The sequence below is a fragment of the Zea mays genome, chromosome 8 (assembly GCF_902167145.1).
Source record: "Zea mays cultivar B73 chromosome 8, Zm-B73-REFERENCE-NAM-5.0, whole genome shotgun sequence".
Lineage (NCBI taxonomy): Eukaryota > Viridiplantae > Streptophyta > Magnoliopsida > Poales > Poaceae > Zea > Zea mays.
In genome coordinates, this window is record NC_050103.1 from 91,124,153 (window position 1) to 91,138,043 (window position 13,891).

General features: G+C 41.9%; 1 non-coding gene across 1 annotated transcript; it reads left to right on the top strand.

Moving 5' to 3' along the window:
- Window positions 1–1,065: 1,065 nt before the first annotated feature.
- Window positions 1,066–1,184, top strand: LOC111590037 (small nucleolar RNA F1/F2/snoR5a). Its single transcript, XR_004852328.1, has one exon. It is a non-coding gene; the product is annotated as a small nucleolar RNA F1/F2/snoR5a (small nucleolar RNA).
- The last annotated feature ends 12,707 nt before the right edge of the window (window positions 1,185–13,891 follow it).

The following is a 13,891-nucleotide window of genomic DNA, read 5'->3' on the forward strand; positions in this document are numbered from 1 at the left end:
CGTCAGCTCCATCTATGTGACTGAATTGTCTTCAAAACATCTTGCTGATTGACATCTACTACTAGTAGTAGTAGTTCTTTTTATTTTCATATATTTTTTGCATCCAGGACAATGATAAATAAACCTGGCTAATCATTGGTTGATGAGCTGAACGGATTCTCTAAACATTGTATTTTGGGCTAAACAAAAGAAGTTTAAATTATATTTCGTAGGAATAATATACTACATCACATTTAACAAATTGATTTAGCACAAACAAAAGACTGCCCATATGATTCGTTGATCAACATTCATGTAAGTGAAGAATAAATTTCAGTTTGTCGTCAATTTCAGTTTTGTTGAGTGAAATGAACTGAATTGCAGTGTCTGTTTTCTAGCTAGTGTGCTAGACTTCTTATTGTTCTTAATTAAAAATTATCGCCAAGTTTGTCTCAGGCTGATAAGTGGCACTAGTACTAGACTACTTTCTATATTTATTAGTGAGGATTGCCAATAAGAATAAAACTTCACTGTCCATGAATTGGTGGCTTGTTCAAAATGAATATATTGTGATGGACTGTGTCTTTCTTCAGCTGCAATTTTATTTGTAAATGGATTGGGTGTGATGCATGTGCAGATCCATGTGGCGGGACTAGCTTCTAGTTTTTTCCAAATTTAAGGGATATGTCTTCTGAAAATTTGGGTGAACTTTTAGCTGGTTCAGTGTAGACTGACCCCTGAAAGTTTATTGCAGGACACTGTATGTTCAGTCTTACAGGCAGTTTCATCAATCCCATCTTGTAAACTGCTTGAAGAAGTATGCAAGAGGAATTTTGCTACGCATTTTGATTATTGCACAACTGCTTGCACGGACTTTGTGTCATTAGATGAGGCAACATTTAAGGATATTCTTGAGGCAAGTAATATAACCTTTTTGTTATATCAGCTTACTGCAGTTATACTAGATATAAAATTGTGTCCTTGAGAACATAGTTTAGGGTGTTTATCACGATTGAACATCGCAAAATAATCAAGATGTTAGTGGTCTAATTTGAAATGAAAATTATCATATCTTAAATCTTAGGTCTTCGTCATTTTTTTGTGATTGTGTGTCTCGAAACATGGCAGAAATCAAAGGTTAACGGTTCTTGCGACACTGGTTGCTCACTTATGAGCTTCGAGTTACTATATGCTCGTGTACATGTTTCTCATTGTGCTAATGCATCTTGACTGAAAAGTGATGTGTGTGTTTTCCTAGTTATAGGTTGCTATGTTTTGCAAAATCAGTTTGATTAACTTGATCGCCATTATGCCAATATTATCTTGTCTGTAAGCTGCTGTGTTATTTATTTCTTTGTTAGATTGGTGTAATTTGTTTTGCGATTCCAGTTGGATTCTTAGATTTCAGATTGATCACACTTGTCAATGAAAGGGTGATTCTGTAACATTTCAAACTGTATGATTTGGAATGCATTGCTGACATGATTGCTTTCATATGCAGAATTGATCTTTTTTATGGGCGATGTGTTGAAGATGGCTTTGGTGAAGGAAATGTCTTGTTAGCATCAAGTAAGTGGTGACATCACAACCCCTACAAGCTTGTGCCTTAAAACAAGAGGATACAAGAAGTTTGAGTGCTTTTGTGAAGGCTTTTGCGAATCACTTGAAGCGTTGGTACTTTTGTGAATGATTTTGTAAAGTGTTTACGAATATGTGCAAAACATAATAACATGTGTAGGTTGTGAATGATTTTGTTGTGGTGCTTGTTGATGGTTTATGTGATGTGGATCTATCATTGTGCAATACTAATTAAATTTGTATATCTATGTGATTGTGTATAAAAATTGGTGATTTGTGATGCTTTTGTATATATAACAGTTGTTGAATGCTAATTAATGGTATATTATCATTATTAATGACTATAACTAGGGGCAACTTTCTGTTGGTTGCTAAATATATAGTATAACGACTCACGATTGATTGCTAAATCTATAGTACAACAACCCACGGTTGGTCGCTAAATATTCAATATTAGCAACGGTCGGTCGGTCGCTAAAAAGATGTCGGTCGCTAAAGCCTTTAGCGACGGCACTTACAGCGACCATACTTATGGGTCGCTAAAAGTTTTTAGCGACCAACCGTAGGTCGCTGAAGGCCGTTTTAGCAACCGACCGTAGGTCGCTGTAAGTGAACCGTCGTGTAGTGCAAGTTCCAGGCTGAGAATGCTACTGGAGCACCAACATTTGACACTTTGCCTCTAAGGATCATCTCAAGTCGATTCACCAAGTCCATAGAGGGAATTCTTCTGTTAGTAACCCGAGTTGAGTCGGCTAGGCCTCGATACAGATAAGCTGGGTATGCCCTGTCTTTCAACGGCTGAATATTCTTGAAGACAAAATCAGCAACCACAGCTTCAGCAGTCAGACCCCTCTCCTTCAGCAATCCAACTTCAGCCAGCAAAGCACCTGCCTCAGCTACCTCCTGATCTGTGGGGGACTCGGTCCAGCTTGGGGTGCGAACATCCGGCTGTCTTCCCGACCGAGGGGGGAGAGAGTTTCCATAATTCTCAACTATGAACCACTCCAAGCGCCATCCCTTGATACTGTCTTTGAGAGGGATTTCGAGATACTCAGTCTTCCTCCCGCGGCGTATCTCCAAGCTAGCACCCCCAACCAACTGATGTTGTCCACCGGCCATCCCAGGGCGACAGTGATACAAGTACTTCCACAACCCGAAATGTGGCAGCACGCCAAGAAAGGCTTCACATAAATGAACGAAAATGGAGATTTGCAGGATAGAATTGGGATTCAGATGGGTCAAGTTAAGATGGTAAAAATCAAGGAGGCCGCGGAAAAGGGAGAAATGGGAAGACCGAGGCCGTGGAGAAGGAAAGGAGCATAAATCACGGACTCATGGGTATCCTCAGTTGGGACAGTAACCCCATGGCAAATCCGCCAAGAACAGAGTTCCCGCGGAGGAAGAACCCCAATGGACACGAGGTGGAGAAGCTCAGGCTCAGAGATGACGGACATGTGGTTACCCGCGAAAGGCAACTGGCTGTTGGGGTCGATTGGAGGAATCACCACGGCAGACGAACTCGAGGCCTTCATCTTGGGCGCCATCTCGATTCTACCGGCAAGCAGAGTGGGAGGCGAATTGCAGAGAGGATTCGGAAGCAAGAAAGCAAGAACTAGGGCACAGAAAGCAGAGGCGGCTAAAAGCGCAGCACTTATGGGATATTCCCGAGCCAGATACCGTTTCAAAAAGCGCCCAGTCAGCACCCGGCGGTTATTTCCAAAACACCGGCGTGCCACGTGATCACCCGGCAGTTATTTCCAGAACACCGGTGCGCCACATCATCACTCGGCTATTATCCTCAAAGTGGCCCACGCAGCCCGCTATCGCTCGGCGTTACCTCTAAAACGCTGACGTCGTCTTCAAGTCGCTCAGCGTTACCTCTAAAACGCTGACGTCGCCCTCAGGTCACTCGGCGTTACTTCTAAAAACGCTGACGTCGTCTTCAAGTCGCTCGGCGTTACCTCTAAAACGCTGACGTCGCCCTCAGGTCACTCGGCGCTACCTCTAAAACGCTGACGTCGTCTTCAAGTCGCTCGGCGTTACCTCTAAAACGCTGCCGTTGTCTTCAAGTCACTCGCCGTTACTTCTAAAACGCTGACGTCGTCTTCAAGTCGCTCGGCGTTACCTCTAAAACACTGACGTTATCTTCAAGTCACTCGGCGTTACTTCTAAAACGCTAACGTCATCTTCAAGTCGCTCGGCATTACCTCTAAAACGCTGACATCGTCTTCAAGTCGCTCGGCAGCTACCTTTAAAAGCATCGATATGATGCCCGAGTTATTCACTTACTATTCCAAGGGAATCAACTTCACGAAAAGGCGGGAAGATAAATGATTCAAGAACTTTGAGTTATGAATATCGAAGAACAATCATCACAGAGAAGCTAACTTCATTTCCTCATTAAAAAGGGAAGATATCATACTTACAAATCAACTCATTATGAGTTGATACTTCCCTATTACTACTGCTACATAACATTACATTACTGCTACTACTACTACACTACACTATACTACTATACACTACTAAATACTACTACATTATTCTAACTATACTATACTAACATCTAAAGGACCAGTGGCATCTAGCCACTGGCCCTGTTGCCGCCGCCGCCGCTGCCGCCCCTATTGCTGTCCCTGCTGTTGCCGCCACCGCCGCTGCCGCCCCTGCTGTCGCTGCCGTCACCATCCTTGCTGCCGCTGCTGCCGCCCCTGCCGCTGCCGTCACCGTCACCGCCGCCACCGCCTTCGTCGTCGTCGTCGTCGTCGCTGTCCTCGTCCTCGCCGCCACCGTCCGAGTCCTCCTCATCCGAGGAGTACTCCGACTCATCCGAGCCCTCGAGCCCAGAGCGCTCGACGGCCCGGATGTACGTCCAGACCTCCGCCGCAAGCCCCTGGGAGTCGTCTGAGTCGTCAGACGACTCACGCAGGGGGATGGGAGCCGGAGACCCCTCAGACTCAGAGGAGAACTCCTCCTCTGAGTACTACGAGTCACCAAAATCCTCCGATGGAGGAGTTGGCTCACACTTGCGCTTGTTGTTCTTGCCCATGGTGGAAGCGAAAGGGAGAGAAGAAAAGCAAGCAACAGAGAACAGCGAGAGATGTGAAAAAGCCGGAGAGACAACGACATTATTTATAGAAGGAGAAGGCAACCGCTCACCTCCAACCGCGGTCACTGAACAGTCGCAAAGCATTCAATAAGCACTTCAACCCGTCTGAAGACACGTCAGGCGGCTGACGCCGTTTCACGCAACACAACACCCATTGGGACTCCAGTCAACAGCGCAGAGGATATGATTACACCCGCCGTCACATCACATTACTACTCAGAAGCAGCCGGCTAAAACACTCAGCGTACCAAGCCGTCCCTTGCCCACACCCATTGGGGGGGGACGCCCAGGAATTATCAGTATATTTTTCAAAACGGTCACATCTGTGCAGGGCATGCAGTGAATACCTCAAGACAAAAATGAGATATCAGTAAGGATCAGAGGAAAGCCAAATATAGCCAGTGAAGTACAAAATATGGCCGACAGAAGCGACTTGAAGACTAGACAGAGAACGTCCATCAAATGTCCAATCAGTCGCAGAGCAAATAAATTACACCACCTAGCAAGATATGGATGGATTGCGAACTCGGCTGCAAAAGACAAAATACATGCTGACCTCTGAAGCATAATATTGATGACATAATGCTGACCTCCAAAGCATAATGCGGATGGCATCATGCCGATTTTTACAAGCAGAAAGGATAATCTTCAGCAAAAAGACACAAAAGGAAGACCTTCGAATGGATTATCCTCAAAAATCCACTTGAAGGTCGGGGGCTACACCCATTGGGTGCACCTTCGGTGCACCCCATGGATCATCATTCCAAGCCAAGATAGTGCCGACTTCTAAGGCATGGGACAAGATTAAAGACAAGGCTGGCCCTCAACCAAAACGAAGGAGTAAAAATGGAAATAATTTCTGGTGAAGACCTTCGAGTAGATTATTTTCTAAAATCTACTCGAAGCTCGGGGGCTACACCCATTGGGTGCACCTCTGGTGCACCCAATGAAGTTCAGGGTCCTACAAAACAAAATGCCGACCTCTAAGGCACAAGCACAAAACGAAGCTTCGGTTTACGAGTGATCAAAGCAGGAAGAGACAGTAAGAAGTCGTTTTCTTCAAATCGCCTGCAAGCTGGACCTGAGATCTTTGGGCTGATTACCTCTAAATTAACCCAAAGATCGGGGGCTTGTGGGGGACAGATATCCCCCGGGTCCACTAAAAGAGTAAAAGACCTCACGAAAGGTCCAAGGGCCCAATAAATCGTAAGGTCATTCTTTCGTAGGCCTGGGGAGGGACAATCAGCAAAGCAGATCGACATGAGGCCGGATTGATGCCAGCCCGGACGGCCCACAACGTCGAGCGAGCGACCACAACAGAGATCCGACTTTCCCGCGCTGGAGCCCCCATGCAACGGAGCCATGCGGGGATAGGTCTCAGAACTACAGGGAGATAAACTCAAACAGTTCACTATCTTTTAGCTACACATTGTTATCATATCCACGTGTATTACCCCACGGTTGAGTATATAAAGCCTAGGGGGCACCCCTTCAGAACGATCGACCTATTACTCAGCCACCCACCTCAACTCTCTGCGTTCTCAATTCAGAGAGCTCCCTTGTAACCTCATTCACCAAGCATACTCACCAGGACGTAGAGTGTTACGCATCTCCAAGCGGCCCGAACCTGTAAACATTGTCTATTGTTCCTCGTGCATCTGGCACGAACCATTTTGCTACAGTCGGCGACACCGTCCTACTCCTAAAAACACCTTGAGGGGCAAGCCCGGGTGTGCGGTCGGACCCAAAACACCGACAGTATCAACCTCTAATTATTTCTTATGCAATTCAGCTTGTTATAATTATGTCATCATTCATCTCTATCTATCAAGTGTATTCTAAAGATTTCTCAAAGTTTGAACCAAATATTTATATGAAATTATAAATCATACGCTTGCTTGAAACTGCTGATTAAGTAAAAGCAAATTTAGACATTCAACCATGTTATGCCCACCTTTCCAAAACACTCCATATAAACTTTACAACAAAAGTTATTGAGGGTCCATGCCAAGAAAATGTCAAGAAAATAGTCTGATTGCCTTAAAAATATAATTGAGAGCTTTATAATGATACTATCTTGACCAAAGTGAAACTTTTATTTATATTCAAGATATGAGGTTTGACCTTTAATAAAAGTTGTAGAACCTGTGTTATACAACAAATATTATATTTAAACCAAGCCTTGATTCAATCTCTAAGTACCTCAAACAGTGCCATCAAGACAGAATAAAAATCTGATTTCAGGATTCGAATTCTTCTAAGTCTGAAATCAGTGTCGTTCGGGTCGACGTCTCGCGTTTCTAAATTTTTGTTGAACAACTCAAGTTTCCTAAAATATAAAAGTTGTTAATAACTAATAGAGGCACAACATATTAAAAGATGGCATTCATCTGATTCCGTTTGACATGCTTTGACATTCAGTTTTCACAAGTTTCCACTGATTTCTAACCCACTGACAAACCAATTTTCGTGGGTCTATAACTCTCTAACCAGTGCCCGAATCGCCTCAATCTCTATACAAGATTTGTAGAGTGTACATCAAGGAAGAAATCTTCTACAGCGACCAAGGTCCGAAAACAAGCAGAAAACGCCAAAAATGGCCGCCCAATGTCCACGTTTTCCACCTGCCACTGCCCACTGCCACCTGACATGTCTAGAGCTCCAGCTCAATAAATGGCAGCCCACCCCTCTCCTTCCCTTCCCCCACACGCCACTTCTCCTCCTCTCTGTTCCAAAACGCAGCAGCAGCCTCCTCCCTCACCTCCACGCCCACCTACCGAGCTCCACCATCCATCCATGGCCGCGCTGAGCTTCCACCGGTCGTCCTGTGCGCCGACCGCCAGCACGGACACGCGTGGCCTGAGGCCACAGCCGGCCTTGCTACAGGCACCGGCGGGCGAGCCAGAGATGCAGCCAGGCCTGACCAACCTCTGCCGGCCCAGCCGGAGCCGACCTCCGTCCTCCCCAAGCGGTGGTGGCAGCCCTGCGTACATGCAGTTTGAAGGTAGAAGAAGACCTTCATGTTCCTATGACGTGTGGGCCTAGAGCTAGTATTTTTGTGTCAAAGTTGCAGATTTCTTTGTTGTGTTCTAAAATTCATATCTCGAGTTTTATAGCTCCTAAAATCGTGAAATTTCTTTTGTTGGCTTCCTTATGAAATGCTCTAACTATTGGATCTATAGGTTGGCATGTTTTAGTTGAAAAAGTTTTCTGTAGAAATTCGTATTTAAAACTGGTTTAGAAAATAAACGAACTTGTTTCTCTCCATAATTTTATTTATAGAAATCCAAAAATGATGAAACCTGTTTTGTTAGTTAGATGTTGCCATACTCCATCAAGGACAAATATAAAACTTATATGTTGTTCACTGTTTTCTTGGCGTGTTAATTAAAACAAGTTAAATAGAGAAAAGAAGATTTATTTGCTTGTTATTTTGGGATCTGTAGATCTATTGCTCCAAATGGATTCAAATTTTTACAGTAGACTCTTAGACTCTTGGTGTGATGTTTGGTGACTGGTAAGAATTTCATGAATTGTTGTGCATGTATGATTAAGTTAGTGATTTAACTTGTTTGATGCACATTAAGTAGTTTTAAATGGTTTACAAATAATATATGAATGTAAAAATGGAAAATGGTATTTCACTGTCCTTGCATGATTATATAGTAGCCTAAGGAAACTTAATATGGTCATGCATCCACAGAAAATAATTAATTTTAGAATTAACTTCCTCTCACAAGCTTTATTGCATTAACGATTTGTTATTTTTATATTAAATAAAATATAAAACCTGGGCATGTGAAATTTATACATTGGTCATGATTTGTTATTACCTATGCCTCATAAAAATTCCAGCCCCAAATTAGATAGTTTCATATGTTGCTAAAATGACACACGTTTTATAATTATAAGAATAACTTGTGAAAAATTAGAAGTAAACAAAAGCGTGCATTTTTTTAAATGCTTAAGTATCTCAATATAAATTGAAACTTTATAACTAAGTCATAATGATTTAAACTTGAGAAATTGGTGGTAGTGTCTCTCCATGATTTTAATTGATGATTGAGTTGAGTGCTATTGTGCTAGCAAACTGAAATTCCTGCACGTACAGTTTTTGTTGTGCGGTTAATCTAGTAAAGTAAAATGTGTTTTCTGTAGATATGTGCTATAAAAGTTGTAATTGACTTGTATATCTAGCTCTTACTAAAATTTCATGAGCTAAGGATTAATGGTTTAGAAGTTATACTGTTCACAAGTTCAGTAACTGAATCTGTCCAATTTTTGTACAGATTTCAGAAACTGCATTGTTTGCTTAATTTAATGTTACAATCAGTTCATGGTCGTTATAAGAAAGTTGTATATGTTTTTCTTATCTTGCTTGTGTTAAAAGTTCATAACCATAGGCCTGACAGTTTAAGAGTTATGAATTTTGCAAACTGGTTGTTGTGTTCTGTCCACTGTCAGAACAGATTTTAAAAACTGTGTTGTTTGATTTAGTTAAATATTGAATCACTTCTTGGTGATTATAAAAGTAATGTAGTACTTTTTCTAAGCTTCCCAAAAAGTCTTGGATCACTCTTTTTTGTGATCTGAAGATTAAGTTATAGGTGTTTAAAGTGTGAAGACCGAATCTGTCCAAATCTGGACAACAATGCCTTCCTAGTGTCTTTTAACCTTGATACATTTTAAATCAACCTGGGTTGTTTATAAATAATTTGTAGAAAATTTAATTATCTTTCTAGAAAGTCTAGGATCACTTTGTTGGATGGCTAAATCTCTAGTTATGAATTTGTGAAGTCGCAAGTCTGAATCTGTCTAAATCTGAATAAAGTTGTCGTTTATCACTATTTAACCTTGTTAAGTGTCTAATCACCTTAAGATGACAATACCAAAGTTGTAGAGAACTTCTTAGACTTTCCAGAAAGTATTTGATCACTATTTTTAGATGAATATCCTGTGAGTTACGACTGAAACGAGTAAATGTTGTGCTGCTGTCCTAATCTTGTTGATTGTGGTTGATTGCTCTACTCTCTTGTCTTGCTTGAGTATGATTGATAGTGTTATCTCATGATCCCTATATTAGTAGATTATATAATTAGAGATATACAAGTAACTAGTGCAGTAGTAAATTAAATGGTTGACGTCTAGTAAGAAATTAGCTTCGATCCACGTCAATTTAACAAGTGTCACTATATGGACGAAAAACAAATTTGATGAGATGTTACCATTTCTAATAATTGTGCTACTAATCTGAGTATTAATAAATAACCAACCTCAATAGATTAGTATAATAAACAGTGTGATTAGGCTATCACTTTCTTGTGTGCCCTTGGATGTATGCTTGCATTAGAATATTGCGAACAATTGTAAAACCCGATTAAGTGACTATTCCTTTTTAACTAAGCTTATCTATATAGAAGCCATGGCAAATTGATGTGTACTTAACGAGTATAATAATAAAGGAACTAATAAAAAATTAGAGCGAATGTGATAAATGCTTGCACGTGTGATGCCGTGTTGCGCTGGTTAATTCTAGAAAGTAATTGTCATCTTTCTAATGGTATTGATTATGTATGCCCGATGACGTGTAGATAACTAATGCTAGTGTGTGGTTGTTTACGGTGTCTTACGATTTAATGATTAGTTTGCTACCGTCTATTTTGGGATTATCTTGTGATATATTTCATCATGTTCATACATATGCATACTGCATCTCATTTAGGACCGAGAGATGATGATCGTGCAAGTGATGTGGTGTCAACCACAAGATGCAGTTGGTGGACGACCTAAAGAATGGACTTAACCAGTGGATGCTCGTCGAGCGAGTACCCACCCCACCAAACACTATCTAAGTGTTAAATTAAAGGCAAGCCCCGATTTTATGCATAACCGTTTATATATGCTATTTTACTACACTTAATGTTTGTAGGCTTGTACTGTGCACTTAAGTGTAGGAGTTGACTGAAACCCTAGTTGCATGAACTCAGGATTCCTTTTGAGATAGATACTAGTATGCTAGGTCGAGTAGCTGCTTTGCTAATTAGGGATCTCGGTAGAAGTCGAGTGATTTTTCTAGCACTCGCGCGAGGTCAGGAATTGGTTGTACCCACTTTCATATCATAATGATGCTGGTCTGTGGACAACAATCCATGGGGATTGGTTGTCTACGAGATGGAAAATTGGAATAAGGATTAACGTGCGGATACCTGTGTCAAGCGTTTGAACGTACTAAACACATACCGAGAAATATGGTAAATCGGTAAGCCTAGTACCTGAGTGAACCTGCCCGCAGACATATCCCCTCACGCGACCTGAGACGTGGTCTCCCATTCCGGTTATGGTGGGTACAAGTGCGGTCACTGCACGACGGCAGTCGGGGTCAGTGAGGCATTGTACGCCAAGGCGGTGAGCCCTAATCTGTTGCCAGGGAATCGATGGGGACGGTTGATGTGTGTGGGGACGGAGTGCCCCTACATGTCGTGTGTTTAGGTTTACCTTGCAAGGATAAAAACTCGATTCGAATCGTCTGCTTCTCGCAGCTAATGAGACTGCTTGATCCATTGTACTGCATTGAGTAACAAGTGGAAATGTGATGAGTTGACAAAAGATGTTGATTGCTAAATTTGCTTGATACCATGAATGAGTAGATAGTACACCTCTAGTCTTAAGAGAGTCACACTTAAACTTGACAAAGCTAAAACTTGATTTTTAGACTTAGCTAGTGCTTTTGGCAACCAAACCCCACAGCCAAACAACTGCATGTCTAGAGGTAGAGGAGTAGACTCCTCACACCGGGTAAGTCTAGCTGAGTATTAGTATACTCAGCCTTGCTTGTGGCATAATTTTTGCAGGTACTCCTTAGGATGATTGGTTGATGGTGTGACTTGGCCTCCATCCCTGCCACCGGGATAGACGGTCGAGTGGGTTATTGCTTCCGTAGGAGAGGACCAGGAGGAGTAGTGTGGCCAGGCTTCGCCATGTTACTCGGTTCTTCTCCGTTAGTTATTTCCGCTACATTAAAATTTATGGTTATTATTTCTGAAACTCCGATAATGTAATCACTATTGATACTTATTAAATTTGTGGTATTATACTTTATTGTATTTCTCTGTGTCTCACCTTCAAGTGAGCTAGTGGTATTCGATCCTGGTAAGTGGCTTTATCGAACTAGATCTGAGGGACTGACGAGTTATTCCTGTTTAAGTGTGTTGCTGCCCTTAAGGGTGCGACTTGGGCACTTAAGCTGGAATAATTCAGGCGGTTCCGCCACATTTACTGTTATTGACCCTCATCTTGTGAACCTCATCCATGAAAATCCTAGGTACACAAAGATGACGCCCGTGGAGATACTCGGAAAATTTGTGAGCGGGCGCATGATGGTCAAGGAGGCAAGATATGTTGATGATTCATTAAACGGCCCCATGCCCGTCTACGAGCCTCAACCCGTTGCTCTCAAAGCAACAAGTAGCAGGGAGGCGCTACCAAGCAAGGTGGCATAAGTAGAGGCGGCCGAGCTAAACGAAGATGAGATGGCTCTCATCATCAAGCGATTCAAGACCGCGCTAAGAGGACGCAAGGAGTATCCTAACAAGAGCAAAGCAAAGGGAAAGCACTCCTGTTTTAAATGCGGTAAGACTGGTCATTTCATAGCACAATGTCCCGATAATGAAAATGACCATGGAGAAGAAAGACACGGGAAGAGGGATAAGAAGAAGGCCTACAAGAAGGCGAAAGACGAGGCACATCTTGGCAAAGAATAGGTTCAGATTGCACTTCTTCCGACTCCGACGACGAAGGACTCGCCGCCTCGGCCTTCAACAAGTCATCTCTCTTCCCCAACGAGCGTCATACTTGCCTCATGGCAAAGGAGAAAAAGGTAAGCACTCGAGATACCCCTAAGTATACTACTTCAAGTGATGATGACTCTAGTGATGATGAAGTAGATTACACAAGTCTATTCAAAGGTTTAGATAGAACTAAAGTAGATAAAATCAATGAATTGATTGATACTTTAAATGAGAAGAATAGACTTTTAGAAAAGCAAGAGGATATTTTATATGAGGAACATGATAAGTTTGTAAGTGTGCAAAAGTCTCTTGCTTTAGAGGTTAAAAGGAATGAAATGCTTTCTTCGGAATTATCTGCTTGTCATGAAACTATGTCTAGCTTAAAGAGTATTAATGATGATTTAAATGCTAAGCTAGAAGTAGTTAATAAATCTAGTTCTTGTGCAGAGCATGTTGTCATTTGTAATAGGTGTAAGGATTTTGATGTTGATGCATGTGTTGAGCACCTTACTTCTATTACAAAATTAAATGATGAAGTGGCAAGTCTTAATGCCCAACTTAAGACTTGCAAAAATGACTTTGATAAGTTAAAATTTGCTAGGGATGCCTGCACCGTTGGTAGACATCCCTCAATTAAGGATGGACTTGGCTTTCGAAAGGAAGCCAAGAACTTAACAAGCCAAAGGGCTCCCATTCCCAACAAGGAGAAAGGGAAGGCCCCTATGGCTAGTAGTAGTCAAAAGAATCATGCTTTCATGTACAATGGTAGAAAATTTTCTAGAAATTCTCATTATGATAGGAGTTATAATGCTTTTGACTCACATGACATGATTGCTTCCTGTTCTAATTTTAATGGTAGGCCTAGGAGAAATTTTGTGTCTCATGCTCCTAGGAAAGTGTGTAATAAACCTACCACTGTCTTTCATGCATGCAACACTAAGTATGCACTTTCATGTAAAAATGAAAAAGTGGTTGCTATAAAGTTGGGGTCCAAATGCAAGGGAGACAAGACTTGCATTTGGGTCCCAAAGGATGTTGTAACTAACCTTGTAGGACCCAACAAGAGTTGGGTACCTAAGACCCAAGCCTAATTTGCCTTGCAGGTTTATGCATCCGGGGGCTCAAGCTAGATTATCGACAGCGGATGCACAAACCACATGATGGGGGAGAAGAAGATGTTCACCTCCTACGTCAAGAGCAAAGATTCCCAAGATTCGATCATCTTTGGAGATGGGAACCAAGGCAAGGTTAAAGGTCTAGGAAATATAGCTATTTCATCCGAGCATTCCATATCTAATGTGTTCTTAGTTGAATCGCTCGGATACAACTTATTGTTTGTTAGTCAACTATGTAATATGGGTTATAATTGTCTGTTTACCAATATAGATGTGTCTGTCTTTAGAAGGAGTGATGGTTCATTAGCTTTTAAGGGTGTACT